Below are 13,632 nucleotides of genomic sequence, written 5' to 3'. Positions count from 1 at the left end.
CGAGGTTGTAAATCATTGATCCAAAATAGGTTGATCATTTTCTTTTACCAACGATTTAAATTGACGCTAATGTGTTCACTTAATAAGGTAAATAGAGAAATCTTTGAAGAAGTTCGAAGAGTTCAAGGAATCACGATTTAGTCGTGATGGGATTATCAAAGTGAAGACTTTGAAATAAGCCAAATGAAATGTGATATAGTATCACAAGTTAATCTCTCTTAACACACATTATGGGATAATGTGTGGTTGGATAAAGAAATCAAACGCTATTCGATATGGTTTGGACTTCAATCAAGTTACTTTGAGTTACTTGATCCTTTTGGGGATTTTATCATTTTGTCTAAATTATTTTTCCACTAAATCTAAAACGAATTATATGAGATATGAAATGGTAGGGTACCATGGTTGTAAGTTCTCAAAAGAAACAAATGCTCATTTTTCCTTATTATAATCACGAGTACAACGGGTTTGTGGCTCGTGAAGCTGTCTTTCTAAAATACAAGTTTATTTCTAGAAGACAGAGTGGGAGAAATTATTCAAAGAGCCACAAAGAATGTTATGTCACAAGAAACTGGTCTTTCTTGGCTACATGAGACGTTTTGTGTAAGACGTTGTTTCTTCAAAACCTAGGAGGTTAAAGTCATCACTTGTTGAAGATGATGAATTAGTGTTACTTTTAGAAAGTAAAGAGCTTGCAACTTACAAAGAAATTGTTTGATACACGTTGATTACTTCTGGAAAGTAATGAACATATGACTTACATGAGAGTGTTTAAGTCACAACTCAATACAAGGCTTAGTGCCATGAAAATTCGAAATAAATTCCAAGTGAATTGTTAGATATCAAAGCTTGATTGGTTGCAAAGGGTTTTGCACTAGTTGAAATTCTTAAGTCTATTTGGATCTTCTTAAGGATTGTGTTTCATTATGATGATATACATATAGCGAGTGAATCTAAAACCCACCTCTTCAAATAGAAGGAATGTATTCAATACATGTCTTAAGTTTTGTAGATTCTTGTCATCCTAACATAATGTGAAACTTAAGAGAGAGTCTTAAGTAGGACATCAATGAGTTGGAATCAATATTTTGATCATGTTATAAAACTTTTCTCGATAAGTCGAGAAGTTGTGTTTATACATGGAGTTTAGTGGGAGTTACGGAAATTTTAAGTAGTCTTATATGTGGATGACATATTGATTATTGGGAATGATTTAAGACTAGGAGAAAAATAATACATCTTAATATCCGGATTTATGGAGATAAATCCACATGATATTAATGTCAAATAAGGAGTCTTATGTTGATAAGGTTCATGACTAGTTCAATCAAATTGAACTTATTTGATTGATTCTATTTGCTTCCGCTGCCGAATCAATTAAATAGGAAATGATGTATAACACTTCATATACTTTGAGTATGATGAATTGTTTCAAATCGAATTTAAGTAATAGTTACCAAGTAAGCCATGAAGATTACCCTTGAGTGCTTGCAGAAGCATTAAGGATGTAATGCAAAGTGTTTTTGATGCAATTTTATGTAGGGTGTTACACAAGTGACAATTGACAATTGAGATTGCGCATGGTTTTCGACAAAACCATAATCAAAACACATTAGGATGGTTAAGATACCATTGTGGCTATGTTATTTAAGAAATAGATTTTCTAGAATCGTTCTAGGCAATAAAGAACAATGAGAAATATTTACAACGGAAATTGAGTACACTTGCAATAATGGGATGTACAAGAAGGATGAGTCCCGCACACTGTGAAAACAGTGGGAGCTATTCTAAGGCTAGAGGGCCTATGTCTTGATTGAATTTCGACACGTACTCAGAAAATTTTGTAATGCAAATGTATACATTACAAAGGAAAACGAGTATGTAGTAAGGTTGAGTAAGGTACAAGAAGTTGATAAAACCTACTAACCAAAACTTTTCATGGGCTTAACATGATGAGTCATGTCATATGTCATTTCAATTGCATTAAGATGAACAACTACATATAAGATGAAAATGGAGTATAAAAATATGAAGTAGTAATCAGGTATTGACTATTCATATGTGATAATCACATTTGTCGTTCGAGTTTTTAAATCTGAAAACTCCTTTTATATACTTTGTTACATCCAAACGGGTTGTAGAGACAATATTGAACCCCGTTAAAGTGAACCCGGATTAACATGGTATTCGCCCATAGTCACTTGTATGAGGTGACGTCTCGAAGTGACTAGAGTGTGATGCGATTGATGGCAAGTTCAAATGACATAGAGTCATATGAGATGACTAGTCGATCACATAGGCAGACTGTTAGGAACACTTTGTCGGGCCTTATGACCGCTTATAGAGTTCTGGCTAATTTATATAGCCTGGTCGTGGCGAGAGCTACTATAGTATTCTAATGAGTCGATTCTTTTGACTAAAGACTGTTCGCCTAAGGTGGCACAGTTTCAGATTAACTTTGATTTGTGTTACTACGACCTTCGTAAATGGGGTCAAATGGGCATATTTTGGGTTATGATGGCTGTGGCTTGTCGAAGGGAATAAGTGCGATGGGAATTGTCCACCCCTTGTCAGGGTTAAAACAATATCTCAGGGCCACTCGAGGAGTAATGAACTGGAAATGTGTGGCCACGCTCGGAAGGTATCTATGGTAGATAATTCCGGTCAATCAGTTATTCTCCAGATCGAGGAAACCACTCTCGATATGATCACTTGCAAGTACGACCTGAAAGACACCTTGCATTGAGTGGGAGATAGTAATAGGACAAGAGAATTGGTGACGCACACTTGTCGAGGACAAGTGGGAGATTGTTGGAATATGTGTCCTCCGACAATAATGCGATCACAACTGTTGATCATGATGATCACATGTTTAAATCTCATTTTAAGAATACATGTGGGATGTAATATTTTACAGTCAACTGGTCCACACATATCGGTAATGATTGGCTGACTAGAGTTTGACATTACTGTCGTGCGACGGTGGTGATCAGTTGATCCCCTTAGGTCATACCTATAGGGAAATACTCTTAATTGATTATTTAATTAATCGTATGCCGATACGAGTTAATTAAATTGCTTAAAATTGACGGATACATCCCTTTTTAATCATCTTGCTTGTTTATTTTTATTGCTATTTAGTTAAGTGATCTTCTACTTCAAACCCCAAATTGTGACACCCCTAGACACCACTAGTTGCAATTGAAAATCTCATCTCAATTCCCGTCCCTTGGGATCTGACCTTTACTTACCTCTTTACTAATTGTAGAGTTGTTTGTGGAGTTATAAATTGTGTTTTGGTTTAGGTGCTCCTAACGACAAGTACCGAAAACTAAACCTCCAAGTGAGTCCGACCAAAAATGGCGCCGTTGCCGGAGACGGTGTTAACTTGATTTAGATTTTCTTATATTGTTATTAGTTGTGTCTTTCTTTGCCTTGGGGAAGTAAAACTCCTCAAGGTTTATTCTAATTATTTTCGAGTTGTTTGATATTTTGCATGTCTAGAAAATCACAAGATAACTTGTTACCCTTTGATCGCGAAATTGAAAGGACTTTGACAAACAATAGAAGACTTGCTAGGAGAACTTTGAGAGGTATTGGTGAGGTTGTAGATATTCAACCAAACACTATTGAGTTCATCAACCCTTTTGCAAGAGAAGGTGAGGAGAACCCAACACAAAATCCAACACAAAAGCAACCCACAATGCCTAAATTTTCATCACATTCCGTACCCACCGAGGAGAACCTACCCAATGGTACTCCCACACCACAACACTTAACCGGAAATTTCATTGCCAAATCCGCATTTATCCAATTAGTCGAAAGAAATCCAATTTGGGGGGATGCCTAGTGAAGACCTGTTGGAATATGTGTCCTCCGACAATAATGCGATCACAACTGTTGATCATGATGATCACATGTTTAAATCTCATTTTAAGAATACATGTGGGATGTAATATTTTACAGTCAACTGGTCCACACATATCGGTAATGATTGGCTGACTATAGTTTGACATTACTGTCGTGCGACGGTGGTGATTAGTTGATCCCCTTAGCTCATACCTATAGGGAAATACTCTTAATTGATTATTTAATTAATCGTATGCCGATACGAGTTAATTAAATTGCTTAAAATTGACGGATGATTTTGTGAGTAAAGTTAACGTGTCTTATTGTAATTTGATTAAATGAGATACGGTCTAAGTAATCGAATTGTTTATTACTTAGATAATATTATTGTTTACGAAACAGTTAAAATAGAATGAATAATTTATTATAAATACAAGTTGTTGTAGTTTATAATTATATGACCCATTTTGGTACAAGTAATTATGAATTACTAATTATTTTTGTATGTGACATATTTAATTATATGATGATTTTTAATATGTTAAAAATACATTATAATGTAACATGTTAAGTAACATGTCACATATGTCACAATTGACAAATGACAAAAATAAAATGGACGACCATATTATATGGGTGACCGAAATTAGAGGGTTTTAGGGTTGTTTTGTTTGAATTATTTTATTCTACAAACACAACCATAACCCTTGAGTGTAGGCATGCAAGGCTAAAACTTTTTGAGAAGAACAAACCTATAACTAGGGTTGCATGCTAGTCTCTTGTAAAGAGCAAAAATAAAAGGCATTGGGCATGCTACCCAAGGCTAGAGATTTTCGGCCACTATGGGTAAAAAGAGAAGAGTTTTTCTTTTTCAATTATTCATTCACATCTTTTATAAAAATTTCTAGTGTAAGAAATTATTTTCTCTCTACATTTTGTGAAACATTTTAGAGATATAAAACTCACAATAATCATCTCCTCTTAACCGAAATAGAGGACAACAAATTAATATTTTGTGTTAAAATTTGAAGTAAGACTAATCCTAATACTAGATCATATTATTTTTAGTCTTTAAGAGGTTTCCTTGGGTATATGCTTTTGGGAGAGATTCTAAACTTGAATCTTGTTCATCCATTGTTGGAAAGATCAAGAACTAACAAGAAGGAGATCTTGTTGGTGCCCATAAAACCAAAATTATCTTAGTAAGGGTTGATGATTTCTTCTCTTTTAATTTATGTTTGCATGCATAAGATTTGTAATTATTTTATGACTAAATAATTTCTCACATATATGAATATGTTAAATAATGAGATTAATGAATTTCTAACAAGACCCTCACTCTCACATGGAGACTTTTTGCGACTATTGTGATGCGATTTCTCAAACCGGTGTAACTCAAGACCAAATTCGATGGGTCTTATTTCCTTTTTCTCTAATTGGCACCGCAAAACAATGGTTGAAAGGCCTTGATAAGGCTACTCTCGGAATTGATTCTTGGAAGAAATTGGCTCTAGCTTTCTACAAAAAGTTCTATCCACCGGAAAAGACTAACATGCTAAGAGCTCAAATTACGGGCTTTAAGCAAAGAGATGAAGAATATTTGTATGAAGCTTGGGAGCGATTCAAGGGAATTTGTCGCTCATGTCCTCATCATGGACATAGCGAGTGGTTCTTGGTACAACAATTTTGGAACGGTCTTTATGAAGACTCAAGAAACATTCTCAACATGGGATCAAATGGAATGTTCACCGAAGTTGATGACAATCGAACTTGGAACAAGATTGAGGAAATGGCGGTCCATAATTCACAATATAGTAGACCTCGCAAGGCTACTAGAGGAGGAAAGCATGAAGTGGACTCTATTACTCAATTGGGTGCTCAACTTAGTGCTCACATTGATAACATCAATTTGAAGTTCGAAAAAGCTATGGCTAGACTTGAAGAAGCCTCAAAATCACCAAAGCAACATGTTAATGCCATGACGGCATCTTCATCAATCCCAAGTGGGATATGTGAGAATTGTGGAACTTTGGGACACGACCAAAGTGAATGTAGGGGAACAAATGAACAAGTGAATGCTTTTCAAGCATACAAGAGTGGTACCCCTTATTCAAACTATTACAATGAAAACACCAAATTCCACCCAAATCTCTCATACAAAAGCCAAAATGTTCAAAACCCTCAACCAACATACACCCCACCTCCCATGAGAAAGCAAAATCAAAGACCCTTTTACAACCAAAACCAAGGTTACCAAAATCAAACTCCATACAATCAACAAAATGACCAAGGTTTTGATGTTCAAAAAGCGGTCCTCCAAATGCAAAAGAATCAACAAGAGTTTTTCACTCAAATGCAAAAGGATAGTCAAGCAAAGGAAATCACCATCAACAACATCCTAGCCCACACCAAAATGTTGGAAACCCAATTGACTCAACTAGCATCTTCAAGCTCACAAAGACAAAAGGGGCAATTACCACCTCAAAGTAATCCCCCAAGACATGAAACGGTTAGTGCCATTCACTTGAGAAGTGGTACGAGGTATGAAGCACCGGAGAAGCAAGTTGAGGATGAAGTTGTGGAAGCTAGTGACAAAGAAGAAGTTGTGCAAAACTCCAAGGATAGAGAACCATCAAAAGAAGAAATTTCAAAGAAAAATGAAGACAATGCCAAGGAGAAGGAGCCCATTGTGATTAGACTTCCTTTTCCGAGTCGTCAAGCCAAGCCCAAATTTGATGACCAACTTGGAAAATTTAAGGAGATTGTGAAGAATTTGGAAGTCTCGATTCCTTTCACGGAATTAATCAATCACGTGCCGGCCTATGCAAAGTACATGAAAGACATCCTTACGAAGAATAAGTCGATTCGGAAGCTTGAGACTATCGCCTTCACTAAGGTGAGTAGTGCAATACTTCAAGGGAGTTCACCTCCAAAACTTAAAGATCCGGGAAGCTTCTCAATACCGTGCACCATTGGCGACACCACGATCAACAAAGCCTTATGTGATCTAGGGGCTAGTGTGAGTGTTATGCCGTACTCGGTGAGTAAAAGGTTAGGGATGGGAGAGCTTAAATGCACCAATATCACACTCCAAATGGCCGATAGATCGACAAAGACACCATTGGGGATATGGGAAGATGTTCCCGTAAGAGTTGGGAAATTTTTCATCCCGGTGGACTTTGTCATTGTTGACATGGAAGAAGACTCCAATATTCCAATCATTCTAGGTAGACCTTTCTTGCACACCGTGGGTGCGGTGATAGATGTGAAGCATGGAGAGATCACTGTAGAAGTGGGAGATGAAAGCATAACTTTCAATCTTGACAGGACCATGAGAGCTCCCCGTTTGCATGAACCATGTTTTATGGTTGATCATTATAGCCGGAAGGATGATAGGAAGAAGTCGAAACTCCAATGGAAGAAGAAAGTCGATGATGCTCCATTCAAAGAGCAAGGAAATTGTAACAAAGAGAGCTTGAAAAGCTCACCAAAGTCAAGCAATGAAGAAGAGGGCCTCATTGGCCAAGATAAGAAAGTGGGAGAGTTGTCTCTATCAACTCAAGAGATCTTTAGTGACCAAGTAGATGAAGTTTCTAGTCTTTGGGACGATGAGTTTGGGATTTTCAATCCCTACATTGGTAATGATATCGATCAAGACCAACGTGAAGGACAACAAGTGCAAAGATCTATTGAGGATCTTTATCATGACAATGAACAAGCTTTTGACTACTTCTTCAAGGTGTTGAGTAACATCAACAACACCTTGGACATGCCCCCGTGACATCTCACTAAGGATGAGAGTTTGGTGGTGTAACACCCCCATACTCCAAGTGCCTTACCAGGACCACTTAGGTATGAAGATATTACCATCTCGGTTACCCGAGGCAATGATAATCAAATAAACAATAAAGAAACAACGTTTAAATAGAAATACTTAGTGAAGGGTTACAATTCTCGAAACCTAAACCAAAAGTATAATACACGTTCTCAAACCGATCACATTGTTCTAACTGAAATGTAAAGAAACTACTAAGCTACAAATGAAGACTTCTATCATCATATCGTGGCAATCCCAGCTATCCCAGTACTCATCTCATACCTGCTCAATATCTGCTCACCATCCCCGAATGGATCACCGCAGTTTACAAAACAACAATCGGGGTCGAGACTAATCACACAACTCAATATATATCAACAATAAGATAAACAGATGCCTTAACTCACACACACACAACCACACCAATTCCAATAATCTCAATCACCGAATGTCCATTGGACCCCCCAGCGATGGGGGGCCGCACCATACCCACCAAATCCCCGCTCCTCATAATGAGCGATAACCCCGTCCATTAATGTGCACATCCCTTCTGTGGCGGGTTCCACAGAAGGCGAAACTAGGGCGTGAAGCCACTCTCGCAAGTGACCTCACTCAGCCGAGGACACGCCTCGAGAACCATAGACAACAATCACAATCACAATCACAATCACAATCACAACCGTCACAATACAATTACTATATCAAACAATCAATCTCAACAAATCAACAATCATCCCATTATGGGACTAATACTGAGTAGGAAATCCTACCTGGAAAGCACACTATCAGACGGTCTCTACTGCTGTATCAAAAAGCTTCCTCTACGAAACCTCCTCCTATCATACAACATACAAATGCTACCAAATCACAAACTACTCAAAAACCCCCAAATCCCTATATTAGGGTTTAACCAAATCAAAGGAAAGACAACAAAAAGTGTACATAGATCTTACCCTCGACGCAAGGATCTCAACGGTATAACCAACGATGAGAACCGACCTTCCAAACTCCGGGATTTGCTAACAATGCGATTAGGATTAAGAACGTACTTGCTTTCTCTCTTTAACAGTAAATTAGGTTTTGCAAAAGTGTTTAGAATAATGACGACAAGGTTATATATCTTAATCGCATAATTAACAAAACCCGAGAAAAACTCCCCGTAAACCGGCTACTCGATTGAGTACCCAAGGTACTCGATCGAGTACCCCCTTACTCGATCGAGTATCCTAGTTACTCGATCGAGTACCCAACAGGTCAGAAACTTTTCTAAAATGCAACTTACCCTTACTCGACAGAGTAAGGCCTACTCGATAGAGTACCCGAAGACTCACAAATACGGAGTATTACAGTCTTCCCTCCTTAAAAAGAACTTCGTCCCCGAAGTTCAAACCACTACTAAACAAAGGTACTCCCCCAACGCTTCCGACTCACTACTAAAACAAAACTCAACATAAAACATGGTACTAACCCAACTCATCCTGACAAACATACCGACACAACATACAAAAAGGGTATAAAACGGTTAAAAACTCTTTGCGATCATCTCCTACCCCCCCTAAAAAAAACAAGGTTACGTCCCCGTAACCATACATACCTGATCAAACAGAAAAGAGTATCGCTCTTTCATAGCTTCCTCTGGCTCCCATGTAGCTTCCTCAGTCTCGTGGTTAGACCACAGGATCTTAAGCAAAACTGTCTCGCCACTCCTAGTCTTCCTAACCTTTCGGTCAAGAATCTGCTTAGGCACCTCAAGATATGATAAGGACTCATCTAGCTCTAAGCTCTCTGCCTCTAAAACATGTGACGGGTCACTCACATACTTCTGTAGCTGCGATACATGAAACACATTATGCACTCTCTCTAACGCCGCTGGTAAAGCCAGACGATATGGAACCTCCCCAACTCGCTCTAAGATCTCATAAGGCCCTATAAACTTCTGACTTAGCTTGCCTTTCTTCCCAAATCTCATAACCCCACGCATAGGAGACACTTTCAAAAGAACCTTGTCCCCAACTTGAAACTCTATATCTCGGCGATGTAGATCTGCATAACTCTTTTGCCTATCCTGAGCTGCTCTCATCCGTTCCCTGATCATCTTAATCTGTTCCACCATCTCATGCACCATCTCTGGTCCTAAAACCACTGCCTCAGCACTATCGTCCCAACAAATCGGACTCCTACATCTCCTCCCATACAAAGCCTCAAATGGTGCCATACCAATACTAGTGTGATAGCTGTTATTGTAAGAAAATTCTATCAAGTCCAACCTCTGTTCCCAGCTACCACCAAAATCCATCACACAAGCTTGCAACATATCCTCAAGAGTCTTGATTGTTCTCTCAGTCTGTCCGTCTGTCGCAGGATGAAATGCTGTACTCATCTTCAAAGTTGTTCCCAACGATTCCTGCAACTCTTTTCAAAACCTTGATATAAATCTCGCATCTCTGTCAGACACTATGTCCTTAGGGACTCCATGTAACTTAAGCACGTTCTTTCGATAGGCCATAGCCAATTGTGCTTTAGTCCATGTATCTTTCAATGGAACAAAGTGAGCTGACTTGGTCAGTCGATCCACTATTACCCAAATCATGTTGTTACCTTGTTGACTCTTTGGCAAGCCCACGATAAAATCCATGGAAATGGATTCCCACTTCCACTCAGGTACCTCTAAAGACTGAATCTTACCTTGTGGTCATCGCTGTTCCCCTTTAACTCTCTGGCATGTCAAACAACGGGCCACAAACTCTGCTGTATCTTTCTTCATCCCAGGCCACCAAAACATTTTCTTCAAATCCTTGTATAGCTTGTCACCACCTGGATGTACTGAATATGGTGTACAATGCGCCTCTGACATGATTGTCTTTTTCAACTCCTCATCATTAGGGACACACCACCTACCATCGAACCTCAAACTACCATCTGTGAGAATGGAGAATCGAGACACTGTCCCTTTCTCTACTCCAGCTCTCCACTCAACTATCTTAGGATCCAACGCCTGCTTACCTCGAATGTCATCATAAAACTCAAGCTGCACTGTCATATCACCCATGGCATCTCCTTTCTGCATCATATGTATCCCAAACCTCGCTACCTCATCTCTCAGCCTCATCAAAGATAGAGCTGTACGCAGAGAATGTACACTCTTCCTACTCAAAGCATCAGCAACTACATTGGCCTTCCCTTCATGGTAGCTAATTTCCATGTCATAATCGCCAATCAGCTCCATCCACCTTCTCTGTCTCATGTTCAACTCCTTTTGAGTGAAAATGTACTTGAGACTCTTGTGATCAGAAAATACCTTAAAGATTGCTCCATAAAGGTAATGTCTCCAATTCTTGAGAGCAAACACCACCGCACCCAACTCCAGATCATGAGTAGGGTAGTTCTCCTCATAAGGCTTTAATTGCCTAGAAGCATAGGCAATCACTTTACCGTTCTGCATCAACACACATCCCAACCCATTCTTTGAGGCATCTGTGTAAACCTCAAAGTTCTCGTTTCCTTCAGGCAATGTTAAGACATGAGCTGTGGTCAAACGCTCCTTTAATGTTTGGAATGCCGTCTCACAACTCTCATCCCAACGAAACCTGTTCTCTTTCCTCATCAACGCGGTCATAGGTCTATCTATCTTGGAGAAATCTTTCACGAACCGTCTGTAGTACCCAGCTAAACCCAGAAAACTCCCGATCTCAGCAACATTCTTTGGTGCTTCCCACTTTGTCACTGCTTCTATCTTTGCCGGATCCACAGCTACCCCATCTTTAGAGATCACATGCCCCAGAAAAGCAACTTTCTCTAACCAGAACTCACACTTGGATAGCTTAGCATACAACTCATGCTCCCTCAAAGTTTGCAACACGATTCTCAGATGCTCCTCATGCTCCTCCTTAGTCTTGGAGTAGACTAAGATATCGTCGATAAACACCACTACAAACTTATCCAAAAACTGTCTAAAGATCCTATTCATCAAATCTATAAACACTGCCGGTGCATTAGACAACCCAAACGGCATCACCACATACTCATAATGGCCATACCTCGACGTGGAAGTTGTCTTTGGTATGTCCACCTCTCTAATCTTCACCTGATGGTACCCCGACCTCAAATCAATCTTAGAAAAGACTGATGCACCACTCAACTGATCAAACAGGTCATCTATCCTTGGCAAAGGATACTTGTTCTTCACCGTCACTCGGTTCAGCTCTCTATAGTCTATGCACAACCTCAGACTCCCATCTTTCTTCTTCACAAAAAGAACTGGTGCTCCCCACGGCGATACACTAGGTCTAATGTATCCCTTCTCTATCAAATCATCCAACTGCTTCCTAAGCTCCTCCATCTCCTTAGGACCCATGCGGTACGGTGCCTTAGAGATTGGCCCCGTCCCTGGTTTCAACTCTACTGTGAAATCTATCTCTCTTCCCGGCGGCAACCCCGGAATCTCCTCTGGAAACACATCCTCAAACTCTCCCACCACTGGTATCTGATCAATTGTCGGACCCTCTATCCGGTCATCTCTCACATGGCACTATATCAAAGGACATCCCTTCCTCAGATATGACTTCAAAGTAACAGCTGCAATCAACTTAACTTTGGGTTTGACTAGAAACCCACGATAAGACACACTAACGCCCTTAGGACCTCTTAAAGACACTTTCTTTTGATGACAGTCTATCTTAGCTTTATACTTTCCGAGCCAATCCATCCCAACTATCATCTCAAAACCGTCAAAAGGAAACTCTAGCAAGTCTACAGGGAAATCAACTTGCCCAACTATCATAGGTACATCCCTATATAACCTCCCAGAAGATACAGACTCACCCGAAGGTATAAAAACTTTCTCACTGACAGACTCATACACCCTTAAACCCAACCGTTTAACATGACTAGAAGATACAAACGACTGAGAAGCCCCCGAATCAAACAAAACAAAGGTATGAATACCATTAACAAGAAAAGTACCGGTGATAACGTGTGCATCCTCCTCAGCTGCTTTTTTCTCCATCATAAATAACTTTCCACTGGTCTTCTGTCCACCTCCCTAGACAGTACTGGCTGATGTGGTCGGCTTAGCACCCGACCCTTGGTTGTTGTTGTTGTTCGTTGGTGGTTTCTGATAAGAATTATCGCCGTTGCGGTTGCCTCCACTCTGGTAACTCGACTTCCCCGGTTTGGCCATGACCAGTAGGTCTATTGCTCGCATAGCTCGCGCAGTCTCTGGAAAGTTCCTGCACTTGTGCACTCATGTCTCTTGTGGCCTACACCACCACAAACTATAGCAGTCACTCCCCAACTACCACTAACACTTCCACGGCCACGCCCAAAGGAAGCCCCAAAGATCAACCCCGACCCAGAAGAAAACCCCTTAGACCGATTGTGGTTGCCTTTCTTGTGATTAGATTGGCCACCACCTCGCTCTCGTACTTCCTTTTCTCACCACCCGACCTCCTCCACCAACCTCTCGGCTCTCCCGGCCCTCTCATAAGCTTCCTTAACATCGCAAGGACTCCCACGGGTAACTTATCCATAATCGTAGGGGTCAACCCCCTCTCAAACCTCAACGCTAAATTCTCCTCCCTCAAACCCATATCCTCAAAGATACCTAGACTTGTCATTGAACTCGCTGTAGTACTCGGCCACGTACATCTCGGCGGTCATCTTAAAACTCAAACTCTTCTCTCAACTTACTCCTCACATGCTCCGTACGAACTCCTTTCTCACAAATTTCCTACGAAACTCCTCCCAAGGTATAGCAGGTAAACCTTGGTTTGTATATATCTCCTTAGCACTCACTTTCACCGTATCCCACCACTTGCCACCGCCTCCCTCGGATAGAACGCAGCTTGTTCCACTCTCATCTCATCGGACACGGAACCAAATCTAATATGTTCTCCATCTCTCTAAGCCACTATCAAGAAGGTTCGGCTCCCAACCCCTTGTACTCCTTCGGGTTAAACCTCGCTATA

The 13,632-nt window shown here is 40.1% G+C and overlaps 1 non-coding gene across 1 annotated transcript; it reads right to left on the bottom strand.

Annotated features, from left to right (window-relative positions):
- Nucleotides 1-5,401: 5,401 nt before the first annotated feature.
- Nucleotides 5,402-5,509, bottom strand: LOC141624391 (small nucleolar RNA R71). The gene has a single exon (XR_012534198.1). It is a non-coding gene; the product is annotated as a small nucleolar RNA R71 (small nucleolar RNA).
- Between the last annotated feature and the right edge of the window lie 8,123 nt (nt 5,510-13,632).

This window comes from Silene latifolia, chromosome X, assembly GCF_048544455.1.
Source record: "Silene latifolia isolate original U9 population chromosome X, ASM4854445v1, whole genome shotgun sequence".
NCBI classification, from domain to species: domain Eukaryota; kingdom Viridiplantae; phylum Streptophyta; class Magnoliopsida; order Caryophyllales; family Caryophyllaceae; genus Silene; species Silene latifolia.
This window is presented reverse-complemented; position numbering and strand designations above follow the sequence as displayed.